Source organism: Sus scrofa, chromosome 3 (assembly GCF_000003025.6).
Source record: "Sus scrofa isolate TJ Tabasco breed Duroc chromosome 3, Sscrofa11.1, whole genome shotgun sequence".
In the NCBI taxonomy this organism is placed as follows: domain Eukaryota; kingdom Metazoa; phylum Chordata; class Mammalia; order Artiodactyla; family Suidae; genus Sus; species Sus scrofa.
This window is the reverse complement of record NC_010445.4, coordinates 49,111,406-49,134,764: the sequence shown is the minus strand read 5'-3', so window position 1 is coordinate 49,134,764 and position 23,359 is coordinate 49,111,406. Positions and strand designations below refer to the sequence as shown.

The window sequence follows — 23,359 nt, the reverse complement described above, 5'->3', positions numbered from 1 at the left end:
TTTTTTTTTTTACTTTTTAGGGCCACACGTGCAGCACCTGGAATTTCCCAGGCTAGAGGTTGAATTGGATCTGTAGCTGCTGGCCTACACCACAGCCACAGCAATGCCAAATCTGAGCCACATCTGCAACCTACATCACAGCTCATGGAGACGCCAGGTTCTTAACCCACTGAGCGAGGCCAGGGATCGAACCTTCGTCCTCGTGGATCCTAGTCAGATTCGTTTCCACTGCGCCACAACGGCAACTTCCACAGATTGTTTTAAACTCTTCTTGAACCTGTAACTTTGGACTATAAAATGTCTTGGTTGGGTTTCTGCAGATTTATTAGTTTAATATACAATAGGCTACAATAGGTAGTTTCTTTCATTTGGTCTAAAACTACTGCTGAAATTTTTGTAAATCAGTTTTCTCTTCACCCACTCTTCCCCCACCCCCACCGGGGGTAGGGACCACTTTGATTTCAGTTGTGTTTCCCTCTGATGCGTGGTGGGCATGGATAGGTTGATGAGCGCCATACCAGAATCCTGATTTACTTATTAAAAATGACTTTTGTGGTTTGGAAAAGTGTCCAGTGGGAAAATCACTTGGTCTCCCCATTCATGTAATAAATATTGACTGAGCACCAGCTGGATTCCAGGCTGTTTTTCCCGCAGTGACTGTTTTAGCTCTGTGTCTTAGCAGCTGCAAAAATAGATGAAATGCAGAACCAGACTCTCTTCTTGTGGCCTCATGGGATGGGACGTGACCCTGGCCACTCGGGGGCTGTGGGGAGTGCTGTAGCAGGTTCTTAAAGCAAAGCTCAGTACCCGAGGCAGGTAAACGAGTGGGTTTTAAACAAGGGGGATTCGAGGTGGAGGCGTAATGGATCTGGAGGCACAGAGCAGGCTGGGTGGATTTGCTGGTGAATGAGCTGGTCATTGAAGCAGTAATGGGGATGGATCAGCACACGCTGTTGGGTCAGTGGCCTTTGATGTGCCTGCCCAAGAAGTGGCAACCTAGTCAGCCTGTCCTGGGACCGACCCGGTGAAGGGCTAAGTGAGGAGCCGGCACTACCTGGTTACCAGGCACCCCATGTTGGCACTGCCTCAGCCAGTGTATACCTGGGGCTGTGCCAAGGGGAGCAGTCTCAGCAGGGGGATGTCCGAGCTGCATCTCAGGGGGACCCGAAGGGGTCCCCAAGCTCCTGTGTTGGGGGCTGCATTTCCCTGCCGGGTGTTCGCATCTCCCTTGGAGCCCCTCCCCTACCCCCCATGCTGAGGTTAAGGAGCCAGGTCTTTGGCGCTCCCTGGCTTTGGCCCTGCCTGCTTTGGGGAGGGGTGCGGGGTGCAGGTGGTGGAGACCATGGAAGGAGTGTGGCAGCAAAGGCTTTCCTTTTCCACGGGAATGAACTGACCCACGTATGGTCATATTATCGGCACTCATTTCTTGCCTAGGTACTGGAACTTTGTTGTATACTGTTGTCAGAAGCTGACTGGTGTTTACTGGGGATGGAGGACGTGAACAGTTTCCTATGCTGTGCTGAAGATTGTTTATCTTTTGAAAAGCTACTTGAAGCCTTTTTCAGGAGGGAAGCCTTACTGGTGGCAGGACATGGGTATTCTAGGGGGGAGGATGGTGCTTAGGTGACGATATTTACTAGTTGGGGAGAGTGAAGGAGACCTGGATTTTACGCTGTGTCAATTGCTCTGGGAACACCCAGATTAAATGTCAGCATAGGCATCATGTTCTTTTTTTAAGCTTTATTGAATATAATTGACACATTGTAAGATACTTAAAATGCACATTGAAGTGATTTGATACACGTATACATTGTGAAAGGCTCCCCCATCTAGTTAAGTACCACCTGCCACCTCCCATATTTATCCTTTTTTTAATCAGAAAAGTTATGTTCTGCTCTCTTAACAAATTTGAATTATGTAATGTTGTTATCAGCCGTAGTCAGCATGTTTTACATTAGATCCTCTGACCCTGTTCATCTTAGAGCTGAAATCTTTTTACCAGCTTCCCTATCTCCTCTACCCCTCAGCTCTTGGCAGCCACTTTTCTACTCTTTTTTGGTCTTTTTAGGGCCGTATCTGCAGCATATGGAGGTTTCCAGGCTATGGGTCAAATCGGAGCTGCAGCTGCTGGTCTATCCCACAGTCACAGCAACATAGGATCTGAGCCGTGTCTTCAACCTATACCACAGCTCACAGCAACACCGGATCCTTAACCCACTGAGCGAGGCCGGGGATCGAACCTGCGTCCTCATGGATGCTACTTAGATTCATTTCCACTGTGCCACAACGGGAAGTCTGACTCTTTTTTTTTAAATTCCACATGTAAATGCGGTGTGTCTCTGTCCAGTTTATCTCACTTAGCATGATGCCCTCAAAGTCTATCCATGTTGCTGCAAATGGTAAAATTTCCTTCTCTTTCATGATTGAACAGTATTTGTGTGTGTGTGTGTGTGTGTGTGTGTGTGTGTGTGTGTGTGTATACACCTGTATATCACATCTCTATCCATTCATCTACCGAAGACACTTTTAGGTTGTTTCCATATCTTGGCTATTGTCAATGATGCTGCTATGAACATGGGGTGCAGATAACTCTTCAATCTCCCGTTTTCATTTCCTTTGGATAGATACTGAAAAGTCAGATTATTGGATCACATGGTCGTTCTTTTTTTAAGTTTTTGAGGAACATCCGCACTGTTTGCCATAGTGGCTGCACCAATTTATATTCTCACTAACAGTGTACAAGGGTTTCCTTTTCTCCACACCCTCATCGCACACTGTTGTCTCAGAATGGCTGACAGATGTGAGGTGATGTCTCGGGGTGGTTTTGATTGTCATTCCTCTGATGATTAGTGATGTTGAGCATCTTTTCATGTGTCTGCTGGCCATCTCTGTGTCTCTCTTCTTTGGAAGAAGGTCTATTCAGGTTCTCTGTCCATTTCTAAAAACAGAATTACCATATGAACCAGCAATCCCACTTACAGGCATATATCTAGACAAAATTTTTCTTGAAAAAGATACATGCACCCGTATGTTCAATGAAGCACTATTCACAATAGCCAAGGAAACAACCTAAATGTCCATCAACAGATGAATGGATTATGAAGATGTGGTGTATATACTCAATGGAATACTACTCAGCCATAAAAAAGAACAAAATAATGCCATTCGCAGTAACATAGATGAAACTAAAGACTCTAAGTGAAGTCAGTCAGAAAGAGAAAGGCAAATACTATATGATCACTTATATCTGGAATCTAAAAATGGCATAAATAAACCTTTCCACAGATAAGAAACTCGTGGGCTTGGAGAACAGACTTGTGGTTGCCAAGAGGGAGGGGGAGGGAGTGGGATGGACTGGGGATCTGGGGTTAATAGATGCAAACTATTGCCTTTGGAGCGGATAAGCAGTGAGATCCTGCTGTATAGCACTGGGAACTCTATCTAGTCATTTGTGATGGAACATGATGGAGGATAATGTGAGAAAAAGAATGTGTATATATGTGTGACTGGGTCACTTTGCTGTACAGTAGAAAATTGACATCTTTTCATGTATCTGTATGTGTCTTCTTTGGAAGGTCTATTCAGGTTCTCTGTCGTCCATTTTTAAAATCTGATTTTGTTTTTGCTGTTAACACCGTATGAGTTCTTTATTTATTTTAGATATTAACCTCTTGTCAGGTATATGATATACAAATATTTGCTCCAATTCTTTAGTTTCAGTTTGCCTTTTCACACTGGTGATGGTTTCCTTTGCTGCGCAGAAGCTTTTTAATTTGATGTAGTCCCACTTGTTTATTTTTGGGTTTGTTGCCTCTGCTTTTGTAGTCATATCCCCCCCCCAAAAAAAAATCATCATGAGCTTAACTGCTATGTTTTTTTCCTAGGGATTTTATCTTTTAGATCTTGTGTTGAAATCTTTAATCCATTAAGACCTGATTTTTGTGTATGGTGTACGAGATCCAATTTCATTCTTTTGCATGTGGCTACCCAGTTTTCCCAACACCATTTATTGAACGAACTGACCTGCCTCATTGTGTATTCGTAATTTTTTTTATTGTAAATTAAGTCACGATATAAGTATGGGTTTATTTGTGTTTTTTTTGTTTGTTTGTTTGTTTGTTTGTTTGTTTTCTGATCCATGGGTCTGTTTTTATGCCAATACCATTCTATTTTGATCATTATACTTTTGTGCTATACAATTGACCCTTGAACAACTTGAGTTTGAACTACGAGGGTCTACTTAGCCTTGGATTTTTTTCAGTAGAAAATGCTACAGGGCTACATTATCCATGGCTGGTTGACTCCATGGATATGGAACTGTGGATACAGGGGGCCAACTGTAAGTTATAAGTGGATTTTTTACTTCAGTGAGAGGCAGTGCCCATAACCTGTATTGTTCAAGAGTCAGCTGTAGTTTGAATCAGTGTGTGATACCTCCAGCTTTGTTCATCTTTCCCAAGATTGCTTTGACTACTCAGGGCTCTTTTGGGGTTCCATACAAATTTTGCCATAGTATGTCCTATTTCTGAGAGAAATGCTTTGGAATTTTGACAGGGATTGCATTGCCTCTGTATATTACTTTGGGTAGAGCAGACATTTTAATAATGTTAATTCTTCCAATACATGAGTATGGAAAAAAATCTTTCTATTTATTTGTGTTTTCTGCAATTTCTTTAGCTAGCATCTTACAGTTTTCGGTATGCAGGTCTTTCACCCCATTGGTTAAATTTATTTTAAGGTATTTTGTTCTTTTGATACAGTCATAAATGGGATTGTTTTTCTTAATTTCTCTTCCTGATAGTTAATTTTAGTGTATATGTACAACTTATTTTTGTGTGTTTATTTTTGTATTTTTCAACTTCACTGAATGTTTGTTCTCATAGGGTTTTGCAGAGTCTTTAGGTTTTTGTATGCATAATATGTCATCTTCAAATAGAGATAGTTTTACTTCTTTCTTTCTGACTTGGATCCCTTTTATTTCTTTTTCTTGTCTGACTGCAGTGGCTGGGGCTTCCAATACTATGTTGAATAAAAGTGAAGAGAGTGGGCATCCTTATCTTGTTCCTGATCTTGGAGGAAATGCTTTCAGTGTTTCACCTTTGTTGTGATAGTCACCATGGGCTTGTTATATGTGGCCTTTATTATGTTGAGGTCTGTTTCCTCTATACCCAGTTTGTTGAGAGTTTTTTTTTGTTTGTTTAATTTTTGTTGAGCTATAGCTGATGTGGGCTTTTATGATGAAAGAATATTGAATTTTGTCAAATGCTTTTTGTGCATTTGAGATATCTTGTTTTTCATTGTGTTAATGTGCTCTATCACAGATTGATTTGCAGGTATTGAACCATCCTTTTATCCCTGGGTTAAATCCTGCTTGAGCATAGTGTATGATGTTTTAAGGTGCTGTTATAAGACTGGGGGGTGGGGAGGGTGCACTGCACTCATAGCATGTGGAAGTTCCCAGGCCAGAGATCAAATCTGAGCCATAGCAGTGACAACTTCAAGTCTTTAACTTCTAGGCCACCAGGAAACTCCTGTTGATAATTTTTTGCATCTATTTCATCAGGGTTATTTGGCTGTAATTTTCTTGTGGTACTTTTCTTGTCTGGTTTTGGTGTCAGGGTAATGCTGACCTCTTCAAATGAATTTAGAAGTATTCTCTCCTCTATTTTGGAAGAGTTCAAAAAGGATTGGTATTAAGTCTTCTTTAATTGTTTGGTAGAATTCACCAGTGAAGCTATCTGGTCCTGGATTTTGTTTGCTGGGGGGTTTTTGATTATTGCGTCAACCCGCCAACTAATAATTGGTATGTTCAGATTTTTTATTTCTTCATTATTCAGTGTTGATAGGTTTTATGTTTCTACGAATTTATCCACTTCTGGGATGTCCAATTGTTGGTGTATAATTGTTTATAATAGTCTCTTATGATCCTTTTTATGTCTGTGGTAGCAGATGTAATATCTCCTCTTTTTTTCCTTCTGATTTTGAGTTCTTTTTTTCTTATGAATCTAGCTAAAAGTTTATTTTCTTTATCTTTTGAAAAAAAAACAACCTTAATTTTCCTTCTGATTCTGTTTAAGTTCTCTTTTTTTCTTATGACTCTAACTAAAAGTTTATTTTCTTTAGCTTTTGGGAAAAAAAAAAACCTCTTTTCTATTATCTTTTTAGTGTCTATTTCTTTTATTTCTATTCTTCCTTCTACTAACTTTGGGCTTCATTTGTTCTTTTTCTAGTTCTTTGAAGTGTAAAGTTAGGTTGTTTATTTGAGATCTTAGTTTTTTTTTCTTTTTTCTTTTTTTGTCCAAGTAGTGGCCTTTATTGTGTGAGTGCATCTTTAAAAATTTTTTTTTATTAAAGAATAGTTGATTTACAGTGATTTCTGCTATACAACAAAGTGACCCAGTCATACATATATATACATTCTTTTACTCATATTATCTTCTATCATGTTCTATCACAAGAGATTGGGTATAGTTCCCTGTGCTCTACAGTAGGATCTCAGTACTTTTTTTTTTTCTTGATGTGGTTTTTTAATCACTCTAAACTTACCTCTTAGAACTGCTTTTAATGCATCCCCTGAGTTTTGATCGATTGTATTTCCATTCTCATTTGTCTGAAGATTTTTTAAATTAAAGTATAACTGATTTATAGTTTTATATTGGTTTCAAGTATACAACTTAGTGATTCAATATACTCCATTTAAAATTACTGCGGAATAATGAGTGTATTTCCCTGTGCTGTACAATATATACATCCTTGTTGCTTATACATAGTGGTTTGTATCTCTTTATGTCTCAAGATATTTTTTGATTTCTTCTTTAATCTATTGGTTGTTCAATAACATGCTATTTAATTTCCATATATTTGTGAATTCTCTAGTTTTCTTCTTGTAATTGGTTTCTAGTTTTTATACCATTGTGATAGGAAAAGATTCTTGATGTGATTTTAGTCTTCTTAAATTTATTAGGACTGTTTGTGGCCTAACATATGATATATCCTGGAGAATGTTCATGTGCACTTGAGAAAAATATGTATTCTGCTTCTGTTGGATGGAATGTTTTGTCAATGTCTGTTAAGTCCATCTGGTCTAGTGTGTAGTTTAAGTACAAATTTCCTTATTGATCTTCTGTCTGGATGATCTATCCATTGTTCAAAGTGGTATAGTGAAGTCCCCTACTGTTATTGTATTGCTGTCTCTTTCTCCCTTTAGATCTGTTCATATTTGCTTTATATATTTAGGTGCTCCTATGTTGTGTGCATAAACATTTACAAATAGTATTTCCAGTTGTTAGGTTGTTATCATTGTATAATTGACTCATTTATCAGTACATAATCACTTCCTTTGTCCCCCAAAGTGAAGCGAGTCTCTTGTAAGCAGCATATAGATGGATCTGGTTTTTTTATTCATTTGGCCACTCCGTGTCTTTTGATTGAAGAATTTAGTCTGTTTACATTTAAAGTGGTTATTGGTAGGTATGTACATCCTTTTTAAAAATTGTTTTCTTGCTGTTTTGTATTCTTCTGTTCCTTTTTTCATCTTTTTGTCTCTTTCTTTGAGATTTTTTGAGCTTCTGGAATGGTGTACCCCCTGCTGTTTTCCTTATGAGATTGTAGAACTGAATTCATACCTTTGCAGTCATTTCTCTGCTGGTCTCTGAATTATAGCTCATTGTTTACAAAGGAATTTGTGTATAAATGCTCTGCAAGATCAGGTGATGTGGGAGTTAATGCTGTGGAGCGGTGGGATCAACGTGTCTCTGCAGGTTCCATCCCTGGCCCCACACAGTGGGCTAAGGATCCAGTGTTGCCACAGCTGCAACATAGTTAGCTGATCCCTAGTCCAGGAACTCCACATGCCATGGGGCAGCCAAAAAAGAAAAAAAAAAAAAATCAGGTGATGTGGGTATGTACACCATCACCCCCCCCCCATTTTATAAAAGATGAAAAAGAGCCAAGAGGTGTTGCTTTACTTTCCTTGATGGCCCTGCAGACGGTGACCTGTGACTCGGGCTGCATCTTGGCTGTGGTGTGCTGCCTGTGCATGCACTGTCCTGCCCTCAGAGTCCCTGGACCAGGCCTGTGGGTGATGAGATGCGAGAGAAGGATACTGAGAAACAGGCCACACTGGCCACGCAGAGCTTTAAATAGAGTGTCTCTGCACTTGAGGTTGCAGAGAGCTCAAGTGTTTTTCTTGGCCTCTTCCTCCGGGAGAGCAAAACACATCCTGCTGAGTATGTGTGTGTGCTTGGGGGGGCGGGGGTGGGGTGCAGGCTTTTCAAAAGCACACTAGACCTTGAGCAGGTGAATCTCCCGGTGGTGATGGCTGTGTTGGTTACCTCGTTTGTGGGCGATGATAACAAGGCTGTTTGCTTACGTCTAAACTTATCCAGTTGGACACATTTAATGGCACAACGCCTGGCCTGGTAAGTGCACCTCAGTGAAGCAAAAGAATGCTGAACCACCATGGCAGGTTGTGAAGTCCTTTACAGACCCACCCACAAGCACCTGCCAACCTGGAGGTGTGTGTGTGGAAACTGCAGTAAGCAGCTTATTGTTCCAGGACCATTGCCGACAACTGGTGGCTCCAGGCACCCCGCCTTCTCCTGTCACTGGCCCGTCTCAGTTCAGAGAGTAGAAGAGCATCTTGAGGAGTTCTTGTCTGGCGCAGCAGAGATGACTCTGACTAGCATCCATGTGGGTGCTAGTCAGATCCCTGGCCTTGCTCAGTGGGTTAAGGATCCAGCATTGCTGTGAGCTGTGGTGTAGGTTGCAGATGCAGCTCGGATCTGGGGTTGCTGTGGCTGTGGTGCAGGCTGGCAGCTGTAGCTCCAATTAGACCCTTAGCCTGGGAACCTCCATGTACCATGGGTGTGGCCCTAAAAAGACAGAGAGTGTGTAGCCTTAAAAAGAGAGAGAAAGAAAGAGAGAAAGAGAGAGAGGAAGAAAAAAAGAAAGAAAGAAAGAAAGAAAGGGAGGGAGGAAGAGGGAGAGAGAAGGAAGGAAGGAAGAAAAAAGCAGCTTGAGTTTTAGGTTACCAAGCTTGTCAGAATCAACTCTCTGGTTGGCTTTTACTTTAATGCTACAAGTGTGTTCTTTGGGAACCGTACTGTTCCCAGATGCTGCAGTGGTTATAAGACAGTTTGAATAAATCATACCATGAAAGATCAGTTTAATGGAGGCATTTTTTGGTGCCGTGTGGACAAACAGGATAGTGACAGACACACTTCTGAACAGAGGCCGGTACCCCCTCCATGCTTGTTGAGGGGGGAATGTGACTAGCAGCTGACTCTGCCTTTTGCTCTGAAATGACATCTGCCCCCTGAGCCTCTCCGAGTTGAACTTGACCCACAGTCACATGGCACGTCCATTGGTGGGATTTGTGGAGGCATCCCCCCGGCACCTGTGGTGGGCAGGCGGCAGTCAGGCAGACCCTCGCCGATGGTGGGGACAAAGAATGCTTCGTCCACAGGTGGGTATTGCCATAGAAAGCTGCTTTCTCTTTTGGTGCCCCCAGAACTTAGGGACTGCAGGGGATCTGAGACCCCTTCCCCTAGCTGGACCGCTCTGGTGGAGGGTTCGGGGACTTGCAGCCTAGGCTCTTAAGCTGGTTCTTGCCGGGGATTTTGTTGTGCTTTTGAAGGGCCAGAGGGACAGCCATGCCCAGATCAGAAGAGCTGGGAAAACCCTGATCCCAGGAGTCTGGGCCGGGATGTCTTCCCTGGCAGCAGCCTGGGTCTGGCGGAGGCTTCTTTTGTGGGAGAAGCTGGACCACCACGTCTTCTAGCCCAAAGCACACATCAAAGACAGTTTTGCAAAATCTTGGTCATCTCTTTCCAGTGGTTAGTTAGATCCCAAGCCTCATCAGCCTGTGCTCAGAACAGCAGTGTGTGGAGGAAGCGTTGTGCCCCCAGGTGGCAGGACTGGCTGCCCAATTAGGTGAGAAGCTCTAGGCCTCGGTCTCGTGATAGGGATTTGGAGAGGCCAGGTGAGTGCGAGATCCATGACCTGAGCACCTGGGTGCATCTGTTTCTTCTCCCCCTTTGGTTCGCTTACTCAGCCACTGTTCCCTTGGTCCTGTCCCATCACTCAAGTTCCTGGCCCCTCTGTAACCAGCATAAGCAGGGCTGCCCTGGGCGCGGCTGTGCAGGGCCAGACCCTTGGTCTCCATCTGCCTTGGATGAGGCTGGGAGCTGCTGTCCTGAGCTGTCACCGTCCCATTTACAAGGGGACCCTCCTCGTCTTCCCTGGCAGTGCTGCCATTTTCCTGTTTCAGCAAAGAGGAGGATTCCCACTGCCTCACAGACCCCCTCCTCCCGACGTGCCCACCATCAGCTGGGCCATGGCTGTCCATCAAGTGAGGATGGCCTCAGACTGTGGTCTCTGATCATGAATGCAAGGGGGCTTTTCCCGTGTTGATTCATCACCTGGGCTGTCCTTCTGGGCAGTGACTGCATCTTCCCTTACTTTCCATTGGCTTGTGGGTCTGTGTCCTTGAATTGTAAGACTCTCCGTATATTCCAGGTACCAGTCTTTGGTCATGAAATGTACTGATTTCTTGACAAGTGTATTTCATCACATTTTGATCTATGGGGATGGATAATTCCCATTTGAGACTTCAGACTTTGAACTAGAGCAGTCTTTTACTCTGCCAGCAATGCTTTCCTATAAAAAGGAATCTTATACCCTTTAGCTGAAAGGGCTATATATAGCTTATATTGTTCATTGTCCAGCAACCTATTTTTAAATTGAGAGGCTAATAAAGATAAATACAGAGTTCTCATTGTGGCTCAGTAGGTTAAGAACCCGACTAGTATCCCTTGAGGATGCAGGTTCGATCCCTGGCCTTGCTCAGTGGGTTAAGGATCCGGCGTTGCCATGAGCTATGGTGTAGGTTGCAGATGCTGCTTGGATCCCGAGTTGCTGTGGCTGTGGCTAGCGGCCGCCGTTCCGATTCAACCCCTAGCCTGGGAATTTCCCTATGCTGCAGGTGCTGCAGTAAAGAAAAGAAAAGAAAAGAAAAAGATAAATACAAAGTTTTTAAATGATGGAATTTTATAACATTACTTGAATTACTTTTACCAGGTATATAATCTAGTCTGAGATGGTTCCTTCTCATTAGTTTAATGAGCTTTGCTAATCTCTCCTTTTCTGTGGCTGCTCTCATCAGCCACCAGAAAAAGTTAGATGCTCTCTTTATTATTGACCCATATTTCATGAATATTTATGTATATTCCATGTACTTTCCCCCTTTTACTTGAAGTAGCTGAATGACATAAATTTTAAATTTTTAATTGGAATTCTTCCATAGCTCCCATCAAGAGTAAAGAGGCTCCCTAAAAAAAAAATAAAAAATAAAAATAAAAAATAAAGGAGTTCCTGTCATGGCACATTGGAAACGAATCCGACTAGGAACCATGAGGTTACAGGTTCAATCCCTGGCCTCACTCAGTGGGTTAAGGATCTGGTGTTGCTGTGGCTGTGGTGCAGGTCATCAGCTACAGCTCCAATTAGACCCCTAGCCTGGGAACCTCCAGGCAAAAAAAAGAAGAGAGTAAAGAGCCCCTATCATGTAAGACAACACTGAGGGTATCAAAAGGTGACATTGTCCTAAATGATGTATCTTTTTTTTTTTTTTTTTTTTTTTTTTGCTTTTTAGGGCTGTACTTGCAGCATATGGAGGTTCCCAGGCTAGGGGTTGAATCGGAGCTGCAGCTGCCTGCCTACACTACAGCCACAGCAACACAGGATCTGAGCTGTGTCTGCGATCTGCACCACAGCTCATGGCAACGCTGGATCCTTAACCCACTGAACTAGGCCAGGGATCAAACCCGCATCCTCATAGATGCTGTTTGGGCTCGTTTCCACTGAACCACAACAGGAACTCCCAAATGAAGTTGCTTAAATTTGAATCCAACCGCAAACAGGACTTGAGCACAGGGTGCAGTGGACTGTCTCAGTGTCTTGTATCCACATGGGGGTTCTGGTGGCCGAGGCCATCACAGCCACTGGCAAGGAGCATCCGCTGCGAGTGCTTGCTGGCACCTGGGCTCAGGCCCTTCCCAGTGCTGGGTGTGCAAGGAGACAGAGTCCTCACCTGCCAGGAATCCATTCAAATATGTGTGAAGTCCCTCCCGGTGAGTGCCAGAGAAGAGAGAAAGCCGAGTGAGGATCTGGCAGGGCTGGCGGGGCTGGGTGGGGACTTGGGATTCATCAAAAGTGGGGTGTAGATGCGGGCAGGAGAGAGGGGCAAGGCGGCCTTGGAGCAGTGGCCTGAACACCGTCACAGAGACCAGAAGCCAGAGCCAGCCTGGGGTTTTGAGGGTGTAGGGGGTGTGAGCTTGCAGTGAGAGCCGGCTTCAGCTAAGGCTTCCAGCTGTGTGCTTGTGTGCCAGGGAGCCATGAGGACGGTTGAATGGAGGAGGCACTCCAAGCCCTGTTTTACAGGCATCACAGGCAGCTGCTGGGGAGATAGGCTGGGAGCGTAGAGACAGACCAGGAGGGAGGAAAAGCCACGTCCTCCCTCCCTTGAGGTGCTGGCCCAGAGCAGGGCGGTGGTCTGATTTGGCCCGTGGGCAGCTGGGTGTGGGTCGTCTGATGTCACGAACTCAGAGGGGACACCAGGGGTCAGGGAGGATTTGTAGCTGTTTGATGAGTTTTTGTTTGGTTTTGGATCAGCAGAGATGCTGAAGGGCTCTGTTTGGATGTGTCTGGAGCACAGTAGGATGTCCACGTGGAGTGTCCCATAGTTGAGGTGGGGGGCAGCATCTGGGAGCAGCCGGTAGGGAGACGGTGCTTAGAGCCAGGAGGGGGGCTGGACTTGTCCAGGGCTGGAGTGTGGAGGGGCAGCCCCAGACAGCCTGGCTGCTGCATCTCTGGGTCCAAAACAAGAGAAGCCAGTGAGAGATGAGGAAGGAAGCAGAGCAGGGCTATGTGACCCCAGGAAGCTGAGTGAAGGGTGACTCCCGGGAGAGCTGACAGAACAGGGTCAGCTGTCATCAGGCAGGGAAGGTGTCCCACAAAGAGGGGGACACTCAGGACACAGTGGTGAGCTGGAGCTTCTCCTGATGCCGGAAGGTCAGGATGTGTTCACACGTGTGCACACAAACACACACACGCTCTCACACACATACCCTCACACACACAGATACCCTAACACACACACACATACATTACACACACATACACACTGTACACACACACACAACACACATATATGTGCTCACACACACATACGTGCACACACACACAGTACACACACATACAACACACACACACGTGCACACACAATGACGGGGTGTGTCAGAGGAACACAGGAGCCAACTAAAAGAGCTCCCAGTAGCCAAAGTTAGAGCAATTTGAACAGCAGAATAAGATTTGCTTGTAGCCCAAAGTGGAAAATACCTGTAAATTTATACTAATATAACTAAATGACTGAATACATCCCCAAACGGGGGCGGGGGGACAGGGAGAGACAGACCTCCCAGGGAGAGTTCCAGAGAATTGCCATAGATCCTCTCCCTCGAGGAGGTGGGGCACCAAACACCCCCCCCTTTTTTTTCCCCCAAAGCACAGTGTGGAAAAGGAGAAGGAGGACTTCATAGGGAGAAATGGGACAGACAAGACCTGGGCCAAGTGACGGGTCTGCACCAGCAGGACAAGGCAGTGACTGTGGGCTTCATCCCTGTGGTCCCCTCGCCAGAGCCCCACTGTCACGGGGGAAGGACATCAGACGGATCCCAAGGGAGGGACATGGCACAGAATACCTGGCAGGAACGCCTCCAACGAGAAAGGTCATCAGAACAAGGAAAGCCTGTGGAACCAAGACGAGCCTCTGGAGGCCTGAGGATTCGATGCAAGGTGGGGCCCTGGACAGGATCCTGTGGCGGAAAAGGGCATTAGGGAAAAGTTAAGGACGCCTGAATACAGCATGGACTCCCGAGCACGTATTGATATTGGCTTATTAATTGTAACCATGGTATCATAGTAATAATGTAAGACAATAATAGGGAAACTAATGAAAACAGTTGTAAAAAATAAAATTATTTCTAAAAAACTGGGTACAGATGCTAGAAATCTCGATGTCCTCTTCTGTTCTCTTAATAAATGGTAGGGAAGATTTCCTTTAAAAGTGGTACATTCGGGGAATTCCAGTTAATGAACCCGACTAGCATCCATGAGGACGTGGGCCTTGCTCAGTGAGTTAAGGATCTGGTGTTGCTGTGAACTGTGGTGTAGGTCGCAGACCCAGCTTGGATCTGGTGTTGCTTTGGCTGTGGTGTAGGCCAGCAACTGTAGCTCCAATTTGACCCCTAGCCTGGGAACCTCCTTATGCCGAGAGTGTGGTCCTAAAAAGACAAAAGACTGGGGGAAAAAAAAAAAAGTGGTTTCCTGGGGATTAGTGTTAGATTTGTGTTTCCCAGAAGCATCTGTAGAGGTGTCTGTGTGGTGATTACCCCAGAGCAGCCCACGTCCCCTCTCAGGTCCAGGGTTCCTGTGCTGCCCTGGGCCAGGCTGTATGCTGAGCATCATAGGTGAGGGTCCCTGTCCCCAGGGTGAGGTTTGAGGGGCTTTTTATAATTTCCTTTCTCATTAAATAGGAGAATCTAAAACAATGTCTAGGGATGTGGGTGTAAATCATACACATTTGAAGAACTAAAATGATTTGGCAGCTTCGTCATATTGGATCACTACGATCCGAGATCATGGGGGGTGTTTTTTAAATCACTCTACTTGTATGTTTCAGGATAAGAATGAATAATAAGGTGCTCAGGAAAAAGGTCAGATATCCATCAGTGTAGTCGAATTCATTAGCCAGAGCTAAGGAAGCTCATGACATTTATATTTTGATGTGTTTATGAAATAGATGTCTCAGTTATGAAAGTTACAGCTAAGTTTATGGTGTGGGAAAAAAATAGCAAGGCTTTATAAACCCCTAAACATGATGGCATGTGACTGTTTGTCTGCCTTGGTAGCAGTGGTGCACTGTCTGAAAATACTTTACACTCTGGGCGTTCTAGAGAAGGGTCATGTTTGATTTTCAAAGATGGGTCGTTTTCTTTTTTAAATTTCAGCTCTGTTGAAGTATCATTGACAAATGAAACTGTGAAACAGTTAAAGCGTCCCTGGTGGTGGTTGGATAGACATAAACTCTAGGAAAGGATTCCCCTGTCACATTAATTAGCACATTTTTCTTTTTTCCTTTTTTTTTTTCTTTTTAGGGCTGCACCTGTGGCATATGGGGGTTCCCAGGCTAGGGGTTGAATCAGAGCTGCAGCTGCCAACCTCCACCACAGCTCACAGCAATTCAGGATCCCAGCCATATCTGTGACCTACATCACAGCTCAAAGCAACGCCAGATCCTTAACCCACAGAGTGAGGCCAGGGATCAAACCCACATCCTCATAGATCCTAGTCGGGCTCATTACTGCTGAGCCACAACGGGCACTCCATGATTAGCACATCTGCTATCTCATATATTTCTATATTTCTATATATATATGAGAACATTTCTACTGTCTTAGCAAAGTTCTGTCATACACACAGTATTATCTACTGTAGTCACGTGACTTACCTTAGCTCCTCAGACCTCATTCATCTTGGGCTGAAAGCTTCTATTTTACCCCTTTACCATCCTCTTCCTGTTTCCTCTGCCTCCAGCCCCTGGCAACCACTCTTCTACTGTCTGTAAATTTGCCTTTGGGGGAAGCATTTTTTCCATGGATGGTATTTTCCCCATCACTGCACCGCTGTAATGTCTTCCAGGCTGGCATACGGCAGTGTTGCTTCGAAGTCCAATACAGTTTTATGGACTTTCATTTATTTTACAATTAATACTATATACTACAACTGGCTTATTAAATTGACAGCGATTCTCCAAAATGAGGGTCCACGGCCATTATTTACTGTTCACAGCCATTTTCCCAGTGTGATGAATGTCAGAGACAACCACAAGGAAACTGAAAATGCTTAGCAAAAGTTGGCAGAACGAGCACTCCGTGGCCTGAGCAGTAAATTTTGTGTAAATAAATAGTATGTCCCAGATTCTACCTGAAAAGACAGCACCCCCAGTCTTATCTCTTTAGAATTTCCTAGGCGCTAATGCATCATATTGACTTGTGGTCTGGTCATTGGAATAATGCATTGGTTTTGTCTAGGCATGTCACGTAGTAAAATGAGTTGCTGAGTGATTAGCTCTTGAAAACTGGTTGATAAACACACATTTTAGGTATTTTTCTTATGTTGCTTAATCTGGAGGGAGGGACTGATCCTAGCAGTCAGGATGAATTAATAGTAAATACTTTAAAAAGGTGGGGAGAGGAGGTGCAGCAGAAACACTAGATTTATCATAAAATATAAAATTTTGTCTTTATTGAAAAGTACCATGCACTAACAGATCCTGCTTAAGACCCAGTAAAAAGAAAGTTCACTTAGAAAATTATGTGTACTTCACACCCAATAAAACATCTGCTATCAAAAAACCAGAGAAACAAGAGTTCCCACTGTGGCACAAAGGGATTGGTGGCATCTTGGGAGTGCTGGGATGCTGGTTTGATCCCTGCCCCGGCACAGTGGCTTAAGGGTCTGGTGTTAAGCCACAGCTGTGGCTTAGGTAGCAACTGTGGCTTGGATCTGATCCCTGGCCAGGGAACTCCATATGCCACAGGGCAGCCAAAACAGAAAAAACAAAAACAAAAAAACCCAGTCTTGATGAGGATGTGGAGAAATCAGAACCTTATGTACTGTTGGGGGGAATGTAAAAGGGTCTCTGGAGATCAGCATAGAGATTTCCTCAAAAACTCAGACCTAGAACTATGGTCCAGTGAGACCTGCCACTCAGTGTCACATGGAGGTAGGTAGAGTGGTGATGTCTAACATTTATCCAGCACTAACCAGGTAGACCAGTATCTGGTCTCTTTTCATCCTCACATCTGCAAGCAGCAAGGTCAGAAGTTAAGTGACTTGCCCCAGGGTCGACTGTCTGGTGGGACCTGAGCCTGGATCTCCATCCATCCTTGACTTTCTCCAACCAATGAAATGCATTCCCAGGAATGGCTCCCATGGTCGCCCACAGAGGAAACTGTCACAGACTCCCAGATGGAGACTTTACAGCTCATAGGCTCCAATATCCAGCAAAATTAGAAAACATCATAAAAAAAATTCTTCTCCAAAGTAACCCATGGAGTCAAGGTCACTGGAGTCTTAATGACTCAAAAGCCCTCTGCCCTGTACTGTCCAGCCATGCCCAGCAGGTGCAGCTGCAGGGAAGTGGCCGTCTGCCCAGGGGACAGCAGTACAGACAGGCCGGCCCCACACACATACCCGGAGGGCGGGTCAGGAGGAACTCAGCTCTTGGACCCTGTGTTTTGAAATCGGAAAACTTTTACCTTTCAACTCAGCCTAGCCTTCTTCTGCGCCTCCTCAAATAAAATATTAGAACAGCAGCACACCTTCCACATCACACCTGGAAGATCGGGAGCACCTGCTGTGCCCCCAGGTGTTTTCACTGATGACCAGTTTATCAAAATGAAACTGACATTCTGTTCTTGTTAATGGGCATCTGCCTGGGGATCACTCTTTTTTAGCTATGCTGCAAAATGCTGCTACTCAGGACACTACCAGGTCGGAGAGCGTATTAGGGAGAGCTCAGGCTTTGGGATGGGACAGTTCCAGTGGGTTTGGGATGGGGCGGTGCCAATGCGTTTGGGTTCTGGCTCATGTTCTTTCTAGCCTGTGGATTTGGATGAGCCCGTTTCATCATTCATTAAACCTATCTTCGGATCATCTCTATTTCAGAGGGTAGTTGTAGACCCCTGATGAGCTGACACTGAGGAAACAGCACCTTGAACATGAGGGGACTGTTAGCGACTCATCCTGTGACAGTCTACCCATCACCGCTCAGGTGCGGCACTGGGAAAAGGCATTTTAGCCTGCTCAGTTGTTTGTTTTCTCTCCCGCTCAGAGTGTATTTTTGTGCCTTAGGGAAGTGGTAAGACCTTGACTTTTGTCACTCTCAGCTTAATTAACTTGCTGAGCGTTGGAACAGCCACCAGATCCCATGTTGTGTCCTCCTTAAAGTTGAAGTATATTAGCTGTAATTAGTGATCCTGCTTGTAAAAAGCCACCAACTGGCCTTTCTGTTCCCCTCAGGATACCACAGGTTTCCTGCCAACTCCTGTCAAATTAGTTGGCATCTGGCAAGTCTTTTATCTCCAACACAACTTGAAACTTTCATAAGGAATTTATAAGGTATTGTAACAGCTTCTGAGACCGTTTCTTTGACGAGGTCTCCTTAATGCAAATGTGCTATTTTAAAGTATTTATAAATACAACCCAAGGGAGGAAAACATTGTGATAAATAAACATAGACAGTGTTGCTTTTTCGGACTGACCTTGGCATAATTACTGCATTGGTTTTCTGCTGGAGCAACTTGCCACAGACTTAGTGGCTTAAAAACAGCCCAAGTGTATCCTCATCCATTACTGGAGGTGGGAGGGTACAGACATCTTTGGGGGAGCGGGCTGCTATTCTACTGCTTCTACTGAAAACCTCTATTTGCTTGAGTTTCCATAATCATTGGTTGACTGCATTGAAGGCATGAGATATGACAAAACTCCTTGAACCTATATCGAAATAGATTGTATTATTGGAGTAATTTAGATTGTATGTTGAAAATCAAGGTAAGGATTTCTTTTCATATAGTCATTTTCTTTTCCTACCTGGCTACTTTATAAAATCAGTTATTTGCTCATAGGTAAATATTTTGCTATATTTCTATATTCTCGTGTACACACAGGTGTTTTTTTTCTGAAATTCCCAGAGGTAAAATGTTATACCTATTTTGTCTGTCTGTCTGTTTGAATTGAATTCAATAAATCATATCCCATCCATGTAAGGTTTACATTACTCAGTGGGACTGGCAGTTTCTTTTTTTTTTTTTTTTGACTTTTTGTCTTTTTGGGTCCGCACCTGCGGCATAGGGAGGTTCCCAGGCTACGGGTCCAATTGGAGCTGTAGCCACCAGCCTATGGCACAGCCACAGCAACTCAGGATCCGAGTCGCGTCTACAACCTACACCACAGCTCATGGCAATGCCGGATTTGGATCTTCAAACCACCGAGTGAGGCCAGGGATCGAACCTGTGCCCTCATAGATGTTAGTCAGATTCGTTTCCACTGAGCCACAACAGGAACTCAGAGACTGGCAGTTTCTTAAAGCTGCATGACCCTGGTCATCTCTGAGGTTGGCTGGATCGGTCAGTCCCTAGAAAGATGACCAACTGAGTCGGGTGTATATTACCCTCCGAGTTATCAGTTTGTCTCATTGCGCTTCCCATTAAACTGGTGGCTGAAGCCTCAGCAGCCACTATCAGCGCAGCACAGGGCCTCCCACTGGTGACCAGGTGAAGAGGTAATGCAGGTGCCCTTAGGGAAGGAAAACTGTAGGTCATATACAAATGACCTCTGGGGAAGGGACCCCAGACAGTGACACTTAGATGGGGAGGGAAGAGAGGAGTCTCCTGGGAGGTGCCCCTGTGCCTAGGGCCTAAGTCACAAGAAAGCAGAAGCTGGGATGGCTCAGTCTCTAGGGAACCCTGGTGCCCCAGAAGAGTGTCTGCAGATCCTGACTGGTGGAAGGAAGGGGTCACCAGAATGGGTCCACCTTCCAGTCACCAGGTTTCTGCAGCACACAGAGGGCGTTCATTCTGACCGTGGGTCCTGTTCTTCGTCTCCGGGTGGACAGGATGCTCAGATCTTTTCACACAAGGACCCAGGTGAGGCGCTCTTCCTACCCCACGTGAGAGAAGGGCATCCGGGCTGAGCTTCACGGCCACACCTGAATGACATGAACCCTCACCCTCTGAAACACCATGCTGTCGGCCTGAGCATCCAGAATGCCTCGTGAGGCGAGGCGAGTATTGCTTCCCATTTTACGGAATAAGCTGCAGGCCTGGGTGGATGCACAAAGGGCTCCACTAAGCGTAGCATCCCAGACTCTCGACTCAGGTTTTCTGTTTGCAGTTATTATCAAATGGTTCATCTTGATCCCTGCGACCTCTTTGGAAGTATCTGTGAGCATTTGGGGGGTGGGGGTGGGAGGTTTTTGGCTACCATAAGAGTATGTAACACAGCAAGAAACCAGCAAGATGCAGTTAACAGGATCCTTTTTAGAAAGAGAGTCCCAGACTAGGATTGTGATTATTTTAGGAGTTGGTGAAAACTGCTGGGCCAAGAAAGTTTTAATAGCTAGTCTAGTAGGGTGGGTTTTTTTTGTTTGTTTGTTTGTTTGTTTGTTTGTTTGTTTAAATCTTCTACCTGAGACTTGAAAAAGCAGTTTGGCACCTTAAGTTTTCCGAGAATTTCTTTTATTTATTTATCTTATTTTTTGCTTTTTAGGGCTGTACCTGCAGTATATGGAAGTTCCTAGGCTAGGGGTCGAATCGGAGCTGTAGTCACCACAGCCACAGCACTGTGGGATCCGAGCCACGTCTGCAACCTACACCACAGCTCACAGCAATGCCGGATCCTTAACCCGCTGAATGAGGCCAGGGATCGAACCCATGTCCTCATGGATGCTAGTTGGATTCATTAACCACTGAGCCACAGTGGGAACTCCTGAGAATTTCTTTTGTTCAGTATAACATGGGGTTCTTGCTAAGCTCTATTCTAGACAGGTCACAAGGCATTAGAAATGAGCTGGTATAAAATATCAGATTTGTGGCTTTTCTTTCTGTTGGCTGGGTGATAACTAGCTTAGTTAACGAAGGCAAAAATTAGATTTTCTTGAACTGCCCAAGCTGGAGGGATAAACACGCATTATGCTTTGGATCTGACCTCTATGATTCTACCTTATCTATTGATAATAATCCCATTTCTGACTTAAAACCTCAGTAGTCAGGTAGAATGTACTTTTTCAGAACTTCTTCTTTTACGGTTTTTCCATGTTAGGAGTAAGTCCCTCTGTATGATTTCCTTAATTGTGGAATAAACCTGATTCAGCTCCAGGCTGTTCCTATTGTAATCGGTCCTAAACCCACAGCAAATTACTCTTCCATGGGAGTTCCCATTGTGGCTCAGGGAAGCAAATCTGACTGGTATCCATGAGGACGCAGGTTCAATCCCTGCCCTTGATCAGTGGGTCGGGGATCCGGCATTGCCATGAGCTGTGGTGTAGGTCACAGATGCAGCTCGGATCCTGCATTGCTGTGGCTGTAGCATAGGCCTGTGACTACAGCTCTGATTTGATGCCTAGTCTGGGAACCTCCCTATGCCACAGGTGCGGCCCTAAAAAGACAAAAAGAAAAAAAAAAATTCTTCCATGAACGAAACTGCTTCTGCTGGGCTCCTGGGACAGGTTCCCAGGCCTCAGGTGGCACTGGCCTCTCACCCACCCGCGACTCCCTCCAGGAAGGTGTCTGGTGACCCAGGGGAGGCGGAATGAGGTCTTGGCAGGGGGTGGGCCCTACTGTGCCTGCGCACTGATTGTCATGGGAGCAGGAGAAGAAGCATGTGGAGTTTTATTCTAAGGGGCTGTCTGGAGTCACCTACTGCTCATCCTCTTGCTTAGCCCCTGGTCCCTGCTCCATCCTGTCCATCTCTGGGCCCCAGGCCGGCCTCCCCCACCCCCATCCCCTAGCAGTGCCCTGTCTGACCCTCAGCCGGCACCCACTAGGTCGTGTAGCCATCTGCCCTTGTCCCTGTCCACGAGGCTCTGCTCCCCTGGTCCATGGGCGGCCGAGAAGGACCCTTCACTCAGGATGCTGTGCGGTCCAATCAGCCCCATGGGCAGCTCCTCACAGGAGCAGTGTGCGCCGCAGGGCCCCTGGGGGTTGAGTTTCTGAGGCCAAAGTTCTCAGGCTTGATTGACCTTAGACTGCCTTCGCCTGGTTACGCCCATGGGGCTGCTGTTGATTGGCCGACACGCCAAAGCGCCGAAGTGAGCAAGGTGGTGATTGGTGTACTTGAGTGGAGTGAGGATTGCCATTGGCTGGCCTCCTGCAGCATGAGGGAGAGCGTCTTGTCCGCAACCATCACTGGGTGGGGTGGTTGTGACCTTGGGAACTGTGATCACTGGGTGAGGTGACTGTTGACCTGGGGACTGATCACTGGGTGAGGTGACTCGACCTGGGGACTGTGATCACTGGGTGAGGTAGCTGTTGATGTGGGGACTGATCACTGGTGAGGTGGCTGTTGACCTGGGAACTGATCACTGGTTGAGGTGGTTGTTGATTGGATGGCCTCCTGAAGCTTTTTTATTGTTGGGAAGCTGTCATAAGTCAGCTACAGCAGATGTGAAGCCTGTCGCTTTGGGCAGGAAACAGCCAGTCATGTTTTAGTTGCTTGGAAACTTAAATTTCTTTTGTCCCAGAATCACAGATGCTGGATGGAATAAGCCTGTCCAAGGATAGACCCCACATCAGTTCTCACCCCCTGCCCGCCCCCGGAAGTGAGCCTGTGAGCACAGTGCTGGGCTCCTGGCTCTGTTGTTGAGCAAGTCACTGAATCTCTGATCCTCTATCTCCCGAAAGCTCCACCTCCCCGCAAGGCAGGTGTTTGGAGACGGAATGATTGCCCCTTGTGCACCCGAGTGTCCTCCCCAAGACTGAGCAGTCACCTTCCTATGTCTGTGCCCTGGACCCAGGAAGAGCACCTGTGAGGGGGTCTGTCACCATCACTGGGGGCCCATGAGACTCTTGGATGCTCATGCCGCACTCCTGGAGGGTCCACTATGATTGATTGAGGGTACAGCTTGGCACTGCAGTTTCTAGGCTCTCATACGATGTTCAGAAAGTTTATAAATTGCTTTGATTTGTCTTAGGGGTGGGCTGTTCTTGTTAAAAACTCTTTTAAAAATTGCCTAATTAAGTGGGTTAAGGATCCGACGTTGCCGTGAGGTGCGGTGTGGGTCAAAGATGTGACTCGGATACCACATTGCTGTGGCTGTGGTGTAGGCCGGGGCTACAGCTCGGATTAGACCCCTAGCCTGGGAACCTCCATATGCCGGGGGAACAGCTCAAGAAAAGGCAAAAAGACAAAAAAAATTAAAAAAAAAAAAAAGTGGGGATTTCCCGTCGTGGCTCAGTGGTTAACAAACCTGACTAGCATCCATGAGGACTTGGGTTTGATTCCTGGACTCGCTCAGTGGGTTAAGGATCTGGTGTTGCCATGAGCTGTGGTGTAGGTTGCAGACACAGCTGGGATCCTGCATTGCTGTGGCTATGGTGTAGGCTGGCAGCTGCAGCTCCGATTTGACCCCTAGCCTGGTGCTGCAGGTGCAGCCCTAAAAAGACAAAAGACAAAAAGAAAAGAGAAGAAACAGTGTGGCATTCAGACAAACTCTTGTGTGAGCCCCATTGCTATGACT

At 45.5% G+C, this 23,359-nt stretch overlaps 1 protein-coding gene across 16 annotated transcripts in view; it reads left to right on the top strand.

Annotated features, from left to right (window-relative positions):
- The window catches only part of NCK2 (NCK adaptor protein 2), a 158,462-nt gene that overhangs the window by 87,510 nt on the left and 47,593 nt on the right, over positions 1-23,359 (top strand). The gene's annotated exons all lie outside the window — the stretch shown is intronic.